Consider the following 14,771-nt stretch of genomic DNA (forward strand, 5'->3'; position numbering starts at 1 on the left):
GTCATTCAGTGCAACATAAAATCATCATACAGTGCAACAAAAACATTTGCTTAAAATAACTGTAATAAGTAATTATTATATATTTTCTTTATGTGAATGCAAGAGAATCCAGGCCTGCTTCATAGAAAACAGAGTTTGATTAGGTTTCAAATAGAATAGAATGTGTAGCAAAAACATCTTGTATACAAATAAACAAAATCCCAAGACGCATTAGAGTACAAACAATGCACAGAAAATTCAAAACAGAGTAAGTACAGTTTCTTCTGAGGTTTTAAATCTTTTGTAAGAGATATACTAAACTTATAAATTTGAAATGGCTAAGATTGTTCCTTGTGTGTGTATTTTGTCATAAATTAGTCGTTGCACTGAATGACATTTTTGTGCCCTTGTTGTGTGTCAACCACACTAAAATGATCAAATAAGCAAAATGCTGAGAAAAAAAATACATATTTACATAGGTGACACATTTGTGCACAATATTAAATGAAAAAATTATACAATTTAACCATTTTATTTTTTTGGTACTTGAAACACCCTATTCGTCTTTCACCCACATACATTCATGCAACACATTTCAGTTGGGACAGGGGCAATTTCAGGTTATAAATAAAAAGGTAAAAACTAAATAATGGTGTGATTTCAAACAATAGTATGTAGTATCTGTTTTGAAATAACTTCCTGTTTAAGCACTCATTTTTAAGTGTCTGGGAGAAGGCAGGGCTCAATGCTGTGATGACATTTGACATCTGTTTCTAGGGTTGGGTCAGATGTGGAAACAGATGGAAGACTCCCCCCCCCCCCCCCCCCCACACACACACACTAATGTTAATAAGTCTTATATTGCATCACAAAACATTAACTGATGCCTCATAAATTCCTAGCTCCTATGTAAAACAGAAATCCATTAAAGTCAGACAAACCAAAAGTTTTTTTCAAAAGTTTGAAAAACCCTGGCCTAGTGGGTAGAGCTTTGGGCTATCAATCAAAGGTTGAGTGTTCGAATCTCAGCTTTACCATGCTGCCACTGTTGGGCCTCTGAGCAATGCCCTTAACCCTCTCTGCTCCGTACAATGGCTGACCCTGTGCTCTGACCCTAGCTTCCAAAAGGTGTCCAAATGAGCTGGGATATACAAAAAATAATTTTGTTGTACTGTACACCTGTATATATGACAAATAAAGGCGTTCATTATATTATAAATGCACTCCTAGGAATTAAAGAAGGTAGGCTAGAAGTTAGGAGGCAGAAGTCTTTTTAAACCCAGTACAATGCAGCCTATCGTGTAACAAATTATCTGCTTGTACCCACACATCTTAAGAGATTTGTAACTGATTGGGGGGGGGGGGGGGGGGGGGGGTGTTGTTTATCCTTTATTCCTGTGTCCTTGTTTCCTTTTCTTGCTCACTTCCCTCATAATGAATTACATCCCAACATTTAATATGTATGTAGGGTCCTACTAAATTCACAGGAAAATGTGCTTAAATTCACAGACCAAAATTTAAAAAAATCTCAGATTTCAAAAAGAAAATTCAAACACAAAGGTGCCACATTTCACGCCAGCCATTAAATGACACACATACATTTAATGATAGAATAAACAGAAGCCACAATACACAGCACAGCCTACCTTAATAGTTGAATGTAAACTAGAACATTCAGCCACGATGCGATGCTCCATTTGTCTCGGACGAAAATTCTCGTTCGTGTTTTTACACTCCCCCCCCATGCGTCCACAGAACTGGTTGGGAGTTTTCCAAACTTAGTTACCCAAGTAGTGTTTTTAGCTGCTTTAGACTTCGACATCTTGGACTTTTTAACTAAATGATTGCTAACTAAATTGTCGCAGAATTACAGACTTTTCTGTGGTCTAGTGTGCTGACAATGTTTGAAGTATGTGTTTACGTATTGAGTGCATTTTGTCCCTTTGGGGGTTCCATTATCAATTGAAAAGTGTCCTTCTCTACGCACATGATCATCTCTCTGTAGTCTGTGCTGTGCCCCAAAAGAACAAGCCAGTAAAGTATAATGCTCCTGATAATTTGTCTATATACAGTTTATTTCTTACTTACGCTCAGTTACACTAGGATCACCTCATAGTGCAAATTAACCAGTAAACGTAAGACACTTGAATGCTACGTGAATAAAAAAACGTTAAATCACTGAATACAAACCTTACATTTTTAATTTCACAGCAAATTGCATATTACGCATGAAATGGCTCACTTCATTTTTCACGGCTGTGCATTAGGTAGTGCCTAAATGTATGCCCATTTTATTCTTAGCTGTAATATTTTAGCATTTATGTACATTAGAACACCGTCCAGATTGCAACACTCATTATGACGTTTATGCAGGTACTAGAGAAAAGAACGACCCGTTTATGAAATGTGACGCTCTGACATTTTATGACCGGTATGCAGTAATCAGGTGGACCTGGCAACTTTTGACTGCGGATCCGTCTGCGTGTGAATGAGCGGACCGCAGTGACTCCGGGCATCGGCATCGAGTCCGAGGGCAACGACGAACAGCAAACAGCACGTTACAGGAGGATGTGAAAGAGACTGACTAGCTGTTCCGAACGTGAGTAGCGAAACTGTGTATGTTTGTGTACGCATGTGTGTATACGCGAACGTGTGTATACATTGCAGCCTGCTACAGCGTTAAACGCAGTCGTTTACTGATCAGAATCCCTAGCAGCTGAGGTTAAAAATATCACATACTGAATTACATTAGTGCTTTTAAATTAGGAATAAGCACAAGCAAACTAAAGATTGTTGCTTAATCGGCAGATTGCGTCTCCTTGTGTATTGAAGGTCAGAAAATGTGGTCAGATAAACTTGCCGTGCCAAAAGTGACAGCACATGAATATTATTAACTACACTGGGTCACGCTGCAGTGATTTAGTCGATCTATAAACCGATTCTCGATCAATTAATCAACCAGTTAGCCTGCAGTGATATTCAAAGCCTGGTACTATGTACAATAAATGGTCATTGAACATATGCTGATCCTATGGCAAGGTCAGTATATAGAGTTTATTTAGCTGTTTATGGAGTTAAATTGTGTTACTGACTGGCCAATGCAGGAAAACAAATGGGTTTTACAATCTATCTATATAGCACATACAATCACTGATAAAAGCGTACTAGCATTGTAATTGGTGACTTTTTTAGTTGGCACAGTTGTCCTGTGAAAGCATTTTCAAGGGGTGGTCTTACCACAGAACAACATAGTGTACAGCCTGGATGGGAATGACAGTTCTGTCTCTTACATGATCCTACATACTACTTCTAAGTCTTCTGTTAATCTTCCTTTTTTCCTATCTGTTTTCTTTTGTACAATTTTTTCTTCTAACATACATACATACATACTTCTTTGAAGCAACTTCTATAACAGGCATGCTTTTTCATTTTTCTAAGCATTTATACGACCTTGTCCTCCTGAACATTTCACTGTCTTTCTCATCATATACAGACAAGACCAGTCATTTTCATGTTGTACTGTTTGTAATGAAAGATTTTTGGCAGATGTGGTAAAGTCCCCCTCAAAACTCTGACTAGATTTTCAAAAGTTTGGTTGACTAAGGTTAAGCACCTGCCCTTAATATGCTGATTAGGTGTTCACCAGCAAAGTCAGTTCCTCTTATTGATCACTTACACTGTATTGCCAATAGTATTGGCTCGTCTGCCTTCACACGAACTTGAGTGACATCCCATTCTTAATCCATAGGGTTTAATATGATATCGGCCCACCCTTTGCAGCTATAACAGCTTCAGCTCTTCTGGGAAGGCTTTCCACAAGGTTTAGGAGTGTGTTCATGGGAATTTTTGACCATTCTTCCAGAAGCGCATTAGTGAGGTCAGACACTGATGTTGGACAAGAGGGCCTGGCTCACAGTTTCCACTCTAATTCTTCCCAAAGGTGTTCTATCGGGTTGAGGTCAGGACTCTTCCACACCAAACTCGCTCATCCATGTCTTTATAGACCTTGCTTTGTGCACTGGTGCGCAGTCATGTTGGAATAGGAAGGGGCCATCCCCAAACTGTTCCCACAAAGTTGGGAACATGAAATTGTCCAAAATCTCTTGGTATGCTGAAGCATTAAGAGTTCCTTTCACTAGAACTAAGGGGCCGAGCCCAACTCCTGAAAAACAACCCCACACCATAATCCCCCCTCCACCAAACTTTACATTTGGCACAATGTAGTCAGACAAGTACCGTTCTCCTGGCAACTGCCAAACCCAGACTCGTCCATCAGATTGCCAGATGGAGAAGCCTGATTCGTCACTCCAGAGAACACGTCTCTACTGCTCTAGAGTCCAGTGGCGGCGTGCTTTACACCACTGCATCCGACACTTTGCATTGCACTTGGTGATGTAAGGCTTGGATGCAGCTGCTTGGCCATGGAAACCCATTACATGAAGCTCTCTACGCACTGAAGGCCACATGAAGTTTGGAGGTCTGTAGCGATTGACTCTGCAGAAAGTTGGCGACCTCCGTGAAGCTGGCCCCCCATGTGGTCAGAAATGGAATATAAATATTATTATTCGTTTGTGCTGCATTTGTGCTGGTTTGTGCCGTAGGAATCATCGTTTGTGCTGGCACCGTTTTAGAGAAATTAAGTATTATATTTTATTACCCGTGACGTCACTCAGCCCCCATCAGAGCCCAAATTGCACCAAAACCATCTCATTCGTTTGTGCTACGTTTGTGCTGGTTTGTGCTGCTAAAAGAAACATTTGTGCTCTTTTATTTCTCAAGTTATTACGCTATAAATATTACACCTGTGACGTCATCAGCCCCCCATTAACGTCCAAATTGCACCAAAACCATCTCATTCGTTTGTGCTACGTTTGTGCTGGTTTGTGCTGCTAAAAGAAACATTTGTGCTCTTTTAATTCTTAAGTTATTATGCTATAAATATTACACCTGTGACGTCACCAGCCCCCCATTAACGTCCAAATTGCATCAAAACCATCTCATTCGTTTGTGCTACGTTTGTGCTGGTTTGTGCTGCTAAAAGAAACATTTGTGCTCTTTTAATTCTCAAGTTATAGGCTAAATAATATATTTTTTTATAAATTGAGGACATTTAGCCCAATAAAATGTTCAAATTGCATCAAAACCATCTCATTTGTTTGACATCATTTTGTTTGACGTCATCTCATCTGGGTGACGTCATTGGATGTGGATTCCACTTTGCACAGATATGTCAAAGCACTCAGCCATACTGCATATCCTCTTCAATATCCTCTTGAAACTAAACACGCAGTTTTAAATGGTTTTCATGTTTTAATTGATATTCCTGCAATATACACAACTTATGGCAGAACATAACTTACCAGACGTTTGTAAACTGTGAATCACTTAACACTACAGAAATATACACTACAAAAGTATAGGTTTTACATGGCATTCTCTCTATTCATTCTTATTTAGTCGCATCAATCATTTTAATGTCAAAAGTCCTTTGATAAATAAACCAATTGTCCTTATGTGACTTCTTAACGGTGGGAATCTTTATTTTAAGCCATGTTTCCATGAGGACCAAAGTCTGAGATACAGGGTGGGGACCTGTTTGACTGTAAGCAGTCATTTTCAGACAGCACAACTTAAACTTAAACCCCTAAAATTTCTTTTCCAGGTAAAAATGTGACTAAAATAACAGTAAGATGACCTATTTTCAATATTTTGTACTTTATTGTCACTTTATGAAGAGAAAAGTGTTTAAGTAGACTCAACATCAGTAATAAAATACTGAGGCAGAGTTGGATTGTTTGTTGTATGAATACAAGTATTTTATGAAGAATGCAATGCATGTCTAATTTGACATGCAGTTTACTGGTGATTAGCAAATGGTTCGCTAGACTGTGGGAAATTTATGGTTTTCATGGTTGGGGCAATGGATTCCCATATGTGTATCACTGTAATGACACTGTAAAGAAGTAACCCCAAAGCATCCTCGGCTCATTAACATTGTTTGCAAGAATCTACTGCAGCATCCACTTACAAAACACAAAAATATATAACCCTCACCATATAACGTCATATTAGTCATTAAGGTTATACTTGTTTATCCATCTCCCTGTGCAACTTGCTGTCAGTTCTGTTAGGTCTTCACAAATCTGCATACTTTACACATTTATACTTTCCATCATGCTGCCCTGCATATTTATTGCATTAAGATGCACTGCCTTGTCTAATTACACTGCACTCATTCATTTTGTTTGTACTTTCCCTTTCACTAGATAGCATGCTGCACCAAAACCTTGGCAGAATGTCATTCTGCTCCACTATACACCACATTACCACGTTATTATAAAGACCTACCTTTCAATTATGCTCACTGGCCAGTAAATTGGGCTTCAACAACCCAAGGCATGGCATGATAAAACATTATTTTTATGCAAGCTTTATTTAAAAAAAAAAAAAAACACATATGAGAAAGACCATTGTCCTAGCAACAAAAAGTTGGTAGTCACGTTTGACTAAGGTCTGAGCATACTTTTCTTTTGTCCTCTCCTCAGGCAACTGTTGGAAGAGACATTCCCTGGAAAGAGTTTTCATAGCGCATAAACACATAATTATCATTTTAAAGTAACTTATTGCTTCTAATAAAACCCTGTAATAGTCCTCTGAGAATTTTAATCATATTAATGACATTTAAAACAAGATTGGACAGTTCTGTGAAAAATATAAAACAAACAAATGCTGTACATACACATTAAAAGGCAAGTGAAAGACAAATCAACTGAAATTGAAAATGATTGCATCAAAAACATAGATGAAGGTAAAGGTAGATGAAGACAGTGACAGCTCTAATTCTGGCACATGGTCTCATGTCCTAAATGAAGAGATCTGGAACATGACCAGATTAGCCTGCATACTTAGTTTCAAGAGAGCAAAAGTGTACCCACACAGTGCATCTAAGTGCATTGACATCACTGGCCACTGTACTGCAAAATTGTCCATTTCCAGTGAGAGTCTACCAGAGGTGAGCACACTAGCAGTGCTAAAATGCAGAATTGATTACATTGATGACAGTCTTCATACTGGAAAGGCAAAGCACATGCTATCTGGAGAGAAGAGACTGCCGGTCTCTGAAGAACTCTGGCAGGGTAAAAAACTGCTACATGTGTGGCGAGCCACAGAGGCTTACAAGATAATGCTACTCGGTAACCCAGAGCTACCCACCTACCAAGCCTGAGTACATTAAGAAAAGCCAAACAAGAGAGAGGGATAGGGAGGTAGAACACAAACACCCCATCCTTTCCCCCTCATCTAATAAAATACAGTGTGCCTCATAGGGGCAGTATTCATGACATCGGCCTTGACAAATTTTTTATGCCACTATTGGACCCCCTCTCAACTACTAGTCTACAAAATACTAGTAAAGACTCAAGTGTAAGTTTTGATGCTACAGGTACAGTAGTCAAAAGGCTCACATCCGCACATGTATTTCCATATCAAGGAGTTCTGTCCTCACATGGAGATACTTCTATTCACATCCCAGTGGTGCAAATGCTGTCTGAGCGGCATGACATTAACGCCATATCAAACTGGGTCTCTGAATGGCTTAGAGGAGGAGCATCTGTACCAAAAGAAGTTGTTTCTGATTTCTCTCTTGCATTACTGGGTGGTCTTGTTAAAGCCTTTACTTCTTACTCTGGTTTGAAGACCTATATAAATAGAATAACAAAGACATCAGAGCTATAACACAAACCATGGAATTTTGCTGTGACTAAACTTTTTCAAGCTATGTTACATTTTGATTATTTGGTGAGTCTGTAGGTAGAATATACTTGTTGACGGCCCACAAGCATTTAAAACCTTTGAAATAACATTAACATTTGGAATTCACAAATCAATTTAGCTGTGTAACATGTGTATGGATAATGTTATGGATAACATTTTCACAATTAAAAATGTTAAAGGTTTTTAAAGGTAATTTGATTATAATAAATTTCACTCTGTGATGCAATTTTAACATTGTTAGGGGCTAAGTGTCCTCACTTAATAAAAAAAAGAGAGAATTTAGCCTATAACTTGAAAATTAAAAGAGCACAAATGTTTCTTTTAGCAGCACAAACCAGCACAAACGTAGCACAAACGAATGAGATGCTTTTGATGCAATTTGGACGTTAATGGGGGGCTGGTGACGTCACGGGTGTAATATTTATAGCGTAATAACTTAAGAATTAAAAGAGCACAAATGTTTCTTTTAGCAGCACAAACCAGCACAAACGTAGCACAAACGAATGAGATGGTTTTGGTGCAATTTGGGCTCTGATGGGGGGCTGGTGACGTCACAGGTGTAATATTTATAGCGTAATAACTTGAGAAATAAAAGAGCACAAATGTTTCTTTTAGCAGCACAAACCAGCACAAACGTAGCACAAACGAATGAGATGGTTTTGGTGCAATTTGGACGTTAATGGGGGGCTGGTGACGTCACGGGTGTAATATTTATAGCGTAATAACTTGAGAATTAAAAGAGCACAAATGTTTCTTTTAGCAGCACAAACCAGCACAAACGTAGCACAAACGAATGAGATGGTTTTGGTGCAATCTGGGCTCTGATGGGGGGCTGAGTGACGTCACGGGTAATGAAATATAATACTTAATTTCTCTAAAACGGTGCCAGCACAAACGATGATTCCTACGGCACAAACCAGCGCAAACGCAGCACAAACGAATAATAATATTTATATTCCATTTCTGACCACATGGGGGGCCAGCTTCACGGAGGTAAGTTGGCGACCTCTGCGCACTATGCGCCTCAGCATCCGCTGGCCCCGCCCTGTCATTTTACGTGGCCTACCACTTTGTGGCTGAGTTGCTGTCGTTCCCAATCGCTTGTTATAATACCACTGAGAGTTGACTGTGGAATATTTAGTAGAGACGAAATTTCATGACTGGACTTGTTGCACAGGTGGCATCCTATCACGGTACCACGCTGGAATTCACTGAGCTACTGAGAGCGACCCATTCTTTCACAAATGTTTGTAGAAGCAGTCTGCATGCCTTGGTGCTTGGTTTTATACACCTGTGGCCATGGAAGTGATTGTAACACCTGAATTCAATGATTTGGATGGGTGAGTGAATACTTTTGGCAATATAGTGTATGTTAGATGTTAAATGCATCTAACATTTATATATGCATTGGATGAGCTGGTGGTATCTTTTTGGATCCACTGCACCCAGACTTGTTGGTCAGGTGGAGTAAGTTTTAACATTCCAACAAATGCATGTAGACTGCTCCAGGGTCACTGAGTCACTAGCAAAGACCTATTTTACTGTTTGTCTATACGGATTACATGGCTGTCCCTTTGCCTGCCCTTCATCATGTGTTTGCATACTTAAATATAAGTGTTTATGTGGTGTATGTTGTGTGGTGAAGTGAGTGATTGGGCTGTAGAGGATCTGTTAGTAACATCAAGGCTGTTTTTAGATTACCAGGGCTAAAGATGAGTCATCCATGAACATACACAGTATGAATGAAATCAGGTGCCATTGACTGACTCCATAGAGAAGGACAGAGAGTGTACTTGGTCATGCCCACTAAAGCTCATAGTTTTGTGCTTTAACCTGTGTAGAAGTATGAACTATACTATAAGGCATCATCACTAATGAAATGCAATGGTTGTGAAGTATTATTTCCCCACTGTTTAATGCCTGCATTAGGACTGTATCTATTTTAGAGCATTTTTTTACTTTTGTGAACAGCCATGACCTCTAGCTGGTGCATGAGATGATTTTGATGTTAACATTTATTGGCTTGAAGTCACACGTGCTGTTTATGATGTTCTGTATGTAACAGTGCATGTCAACTGTTTGAGAACCCCATTTCTAGAACCCCATTTTTAGAAAGGTTGGGACATTGAATTTGTATTTACAACTATTGTAACATAGTAACATTAACACTATTTCCTGACGTACTTCTGAGCCCATGCGGTTATACAGTGTATCACAAAAGTGAGTACACCCCTCACATTTCTGCAGATATTTAAGTATATCTTTTCATGGGACAACACTGACAAAATGACACTTTGACACAATGAAAAGTAGTCTGTGTGCAGCTTATATAACAGTGTAAATTTATTCTTCCCTCAAAATAACTCAATATACAGCCATTAATGTCTAAACCACCGGCAACAAAAGTGAGTACACCCCTTAGTGAAAGTTCCTTAAGTGTCAATATTTTGTGTGGCCACCATTATTTCCCAGAACTGCCTTAACTCTCCTGGGCATGGAGTGTACCAGAGCTTCACAGGTTGCCACTGGAATGCTTTTCCACTCCTCCATGACGACATCACGGAGCTGGCGGATATTCGAGACTTTGCGCTCCTCCACCTTCCGCTTGAGGATGCCCCAAAGATGTTCTATTGGGTTTAGGTCTGGAGACATGCTTGGCCAGTCCATCACCTTTACCCTCAGCCTCTTCAATAAAGCAGTGGTCGTCTTAGAGGTGTGTTTGGGGTCATTATCATGCTGGAACACTGCCCTGCGACCCAGTTTCCGGAGGGTGGGGATCATGCTCTGCTTCAGTATTTCACAATACATATTGGAGTTCATGTGTCCCTCAATGAAATGTAACTCCCCAACACCTGCTGCACTCATGCAGCCCCAGACCATGGCATTCCCACCACCATGCTTGACTGTAGGCATGACACACTTATCTTTGTACTCCTCACCTGATTGCTGCCACACATGCTTGAGACCATCTGAACCAAACAAATTAATCTTGGTCTCATCAGACCATAGGACATGGTTCCAGTAATCCATGTCCTTTGTTGACATGTCTTCAGCAAACTGTTTGAGGGCTTTCTTGTGTAGAGACTTCAGAAGAAGCTTCCTTCTGGGGTGACAGCCATGCAGACCAATTTGATGTAGTGTGCGGCGTATGGTCTGAGCACTGACAGGCTGACCCCCCACCTTTTCAATCTCTGCAGCAATGCTGACAGCACTCCTGCGCCTATCTTTCAAAGACAGCAGTTGGATGTGACGCTGAGCACGTGCACTCAGCTTTTTTGGACGACCAACGCGAGGTCTGTTCTGAGTGGACCCTGCTCTTTTAAAACGCTGGATGATCTTGGCCACTGTGCTGCAGCTCAGTTTCAGGGTGTTGGCAATCTTCTTGTAGCCTTGGCCATCTTCATGTAGCGCAACAATTCGTCTTTTAAGATCCTCAGAGAGTTCTTTGCCATGAGGTGCCATGTTGGAACTTTCAGTGACCAGTATGAGAGAGTGTGAGAGCTGTACTACTAATTTGAACACACCTGCTCCCTATGCACACCTGAGACCTAGTAACACTAACAAATCACATGACATTTTGGAGGGAAAATGACAAGCAGTGCTCAATTTGGACATTTAGGGGTGTAGTCTCTTAGGGGTGTACTCACTTTTGTTGGCGGTGGTTTAGACATTAATGGCTGTATATTGAGTTATTTTGAGGGAAGAATAAATTTACACTGTTATATAAGCTGCACACAGACTACTTTTCATTGTGTCAAAGTGTCATTTTGTCAGTGTTGTCCCATGAAAAGATATACTTAAATATCTGCAGAAATGTGAGGGGTGTACTCACTTTTGTGATACACTGTATTTATCACAGTAGCATTATGTTTTCTCGTGCAGTGTCATTTGAGGGCTTTAAAGTCACATTCAACAGTGGATTCCAGCCTTTGACCAATGTCAAATGAATAATTAATTACTGCTTTTTTATGTCCCAACTTTTCTGGAATTTGGGTTTATATATGTAATGCGTTATGTTATGATGAGACCAAGGTTAAGGTTTTTTGCCATAATTTTGAAAGGTATGTTGGCACAAAATCGAAAGAACACCATAGCCACAGTGAAGCATAGTGGTGTCAGCATTATGCTTTGCGACTGTAATTTCTTATCTGGAACTGGGCTTTAGTCAAGGTTGGGGCTGGGCGATATATCGAGATTTTATAAAATATCGATATATTTTCATACGCGATATAAGATAAGACAATATCGCGTATATCGATATAGATGTTACGTTCCAGTTAGATCCGACAGTTCGTCTTTCTCTTCTCCTAGTTTGTCTCTGCACATGTTCACCTGCCCCGCCCCTCTCCCTCACTGCCCCGCCCCTCTCCCTCACTGCCCCGCCCCTCTCCCTCACTGAACACAACTCGCCCCACCCCACCGCCTCACCAGTATGTCCTGCAGGCAGCGATAGCATGGAGACGGATAAAGACATGACAGAAGCTATGGAAGAGGAGCTGCTTACTAAAAAGAAAAATAATGGCTCTTTTTGGAATTATTTGGAGATGGTTCGAATTCAAAGTGTCAGATGAGCAGCAGAATAATGTATTCTGTAGAGAACGCCGAAAACAAGTCCAGACAAAAGGTTCCAGCTCCGTGTACCTTCATTCGTTTTCACTTCAAATCCCAAAGTTAAAAAACAAGAAAACGAGTCGTTATTTGTTTTAAAAACCAACACAAGCGCATGCACGCGCTGACATGCACGTATTTACTTCACATTAAGTGTTGAGAAAGTAATAATAACGTAACGGTGCGTCTCCTGTTGTTCTGACTCTTGTGTTTGTATATGTGATGTGCATGTATTTGCTCTATCTGTATAAACAAACATTATGGGGAGTGATTTCTGTACTGGATGTTGTACGTGGTCGTGTTAGTTTATACTGGACGATCGCCCGACGTCCGAGACTCATTTATTTATTTATCTTCTATTATAGTATTTCTTGTTGTCGGCCAATAAACAACCAAACATTATTAAATTGCATGAACTAACTCTGCAGTAAACAAGGAGCAAACAGCAATTAAACAACAAATAAAGCTGTTAAATAATAATAAAGTGCATGAAGAAGAACGCTGATTAAAATGCATTAGATGTTGTAATAGTTACACAGTAACATGAACGATTAGTTATACCTGTATTACAGAACTGAGTTCTATACAGTAAAAGAAAATATTAATGTAAATGTTAATGTTGTGGCGACATATACATAAAATAATGTATAAAGTCCAAACATGGGGGGGTGGGGGGTTAACGAGGGGTTTACTTTAACAGGGTTTTACTTTTAATGTCACACAAGCTCAGCCGGAAACCGTCATTCCGACACCTTCCCTACACACTCACTCCCTGCGCCCTATAGTGCACTTAACATTCTTAAAGGGCCAGACAATATATTTGTAATTCACATTAGACGACAGGAGATGCCTTAGAAAACAACTTTTTTTTTTCTTAGAATAGCTCTTTTTTTTTTTTTTAAGGAAAAATAATTATTGTGTGAAGCTTCCCCAGTATGAATATTAATAAAAGTGCCTGTAAAAAAATTGGAACATGTAGCTTTGTCTCAGAAGTGTCTTTTTGTTATTACCTTATGGGATAAAAAAATATCGAGATATATATCGTATATCGCCATTCAGAAAAAAATATCGAGATATAATTTTTGATCCATATCGCCCAGCCCTAGTTGAGATTATTATGAACATTTCCCAATATCACACAAAACCTTCAGGCCTCTGCTTAAAAGCTGAAAATGATGAGGAATTTCACGTTAGCACAAAGTCAGTGGCGATTTATCTAAGACTGCAAGGGAAGCTCAGCTTCCCCTAAAATGTCAAAAATTAAATGGTCAAATATGTACAGTTGTGTTAACATTTCATTGACTACAAATGCGTTAGAACACGTTCATCTCGAAGACGAGTTCGCTCAGAATCAGCTACTTATCACAAATCGACTGACTCGATTTTGTTAACTTCTCATAGATTCCCGTAGCGTCAATGCATTTGCCCGTAGAAGTTGAGCGTCTATTCACTTCAACGATGGGGCTGCTGTCATGGCTTCAGCCCACAATGGCCTGCAGGCCAAAATGAAGGCAATTGCCCCCAGTGCTATGTTTGTGCATTGCTATGCACATAGACTTAATCTGGTGCTGTCACAGGGGGCTAAATGCTTGTCTGAGTGCAGAATATTTTTTGCATCCCTCTCTGGGTTTGCCACATTTTTCTCCAAATCCACAAAGAGGACATCTTTTCTTGAATCTGCAGACTGTTCAAGGTTGCCCAGAAATGCTCCTACTTGATGGAATTTCACATCACGGATAGTGAGCACTGTGGCAACAACTATGATGGCCTCCTGCAGACTTTTTATAACATCATTGCAGATAAGACACTGGATGATGACACATTGGATTGTGCCAAGAGTTTTGTAATGAAACAGCAGAGGGCCATGGATGTTCTCTACTGCAAGAAAAGTTCAGAGGGGGCTTTCCAAGCTGTTTATGCCAAAGCAGCAGGTCTCACATCAGACCCACGAGATGAGCCCATGAGAAAGCGCCGTCTCTCCCAATTCCAGGATCCCCAGGAGCGCTACAGAAATCTGTACATGGCCATCCTTGATAATCTCATAGAGCAGATTCCTCTGCGTTTTTCAAATTTGGAAAGTTTGCGCTTCTTAGAATTAGTCAATCCAGAGAAGTTTGATGACATGAGAGAAGTGTTGATGTGTTGATGACAGAGGAGGAATTCCAGAGTGTCCTGAAAAGTTATGGCCAATACTTTGATTCAGGGAGACTGAGGTCTGAACTTCAAGGCCTGTATTCAAATCAGGACTTACAGGGTAACAGGGGAAAGCTGTGTAATTTCTTGGTTTTTCTAAAAGACATGGAGTTGGACAGTGCAATGCCTCAGCTGTACAAGCTGTTATCGTTAGTGGCAACAATTGGAGCTACATCTGCAGGTGTAGAAAGGAGCTTCTCCTGTTTAAAAAGGCTTAA

General features: G+C 40.0%; 1 protein-coding gene across 1 annotated transcript in view; it reads left to right on the forward strand.

Moving 5' to 3' along the window:
* The first annotated feature begins 2,455 nt into the window (after positions 1 to 2,455).
* The window catches only part of slc29a1a (solute carrier family 29 member 1a), a 119,160-nt gene continuing 106,844 nt past the window's right edge, over positions 2,456 to 14,771 (forward strand). The window contains exon 1 of the mRNA XM_062995858.1: positions 2,456 to 2,578. The gene's annotated coding sequence lies outside the window, so the exon portion shown is untranslated. The remainder of the gene's footprint in view (positions 2,579 to 14,771) is intronic.

Source organism: Trichomycterus rosablanca, chromosome 5 (assembly GCF_030014385.1).
Source record: "Trichomycterus rosablanca isolate fTriRos1 chromosome 5, fTriRos1.hap1, whole genome shotgun sequence".
Lineage (NCBI taxonomy): Eukaryota > Metazoa > Chordata > Actinopteri > Siluriformes > Trichomycteridae > Trichomycterus > Trichomycterus rosablanca.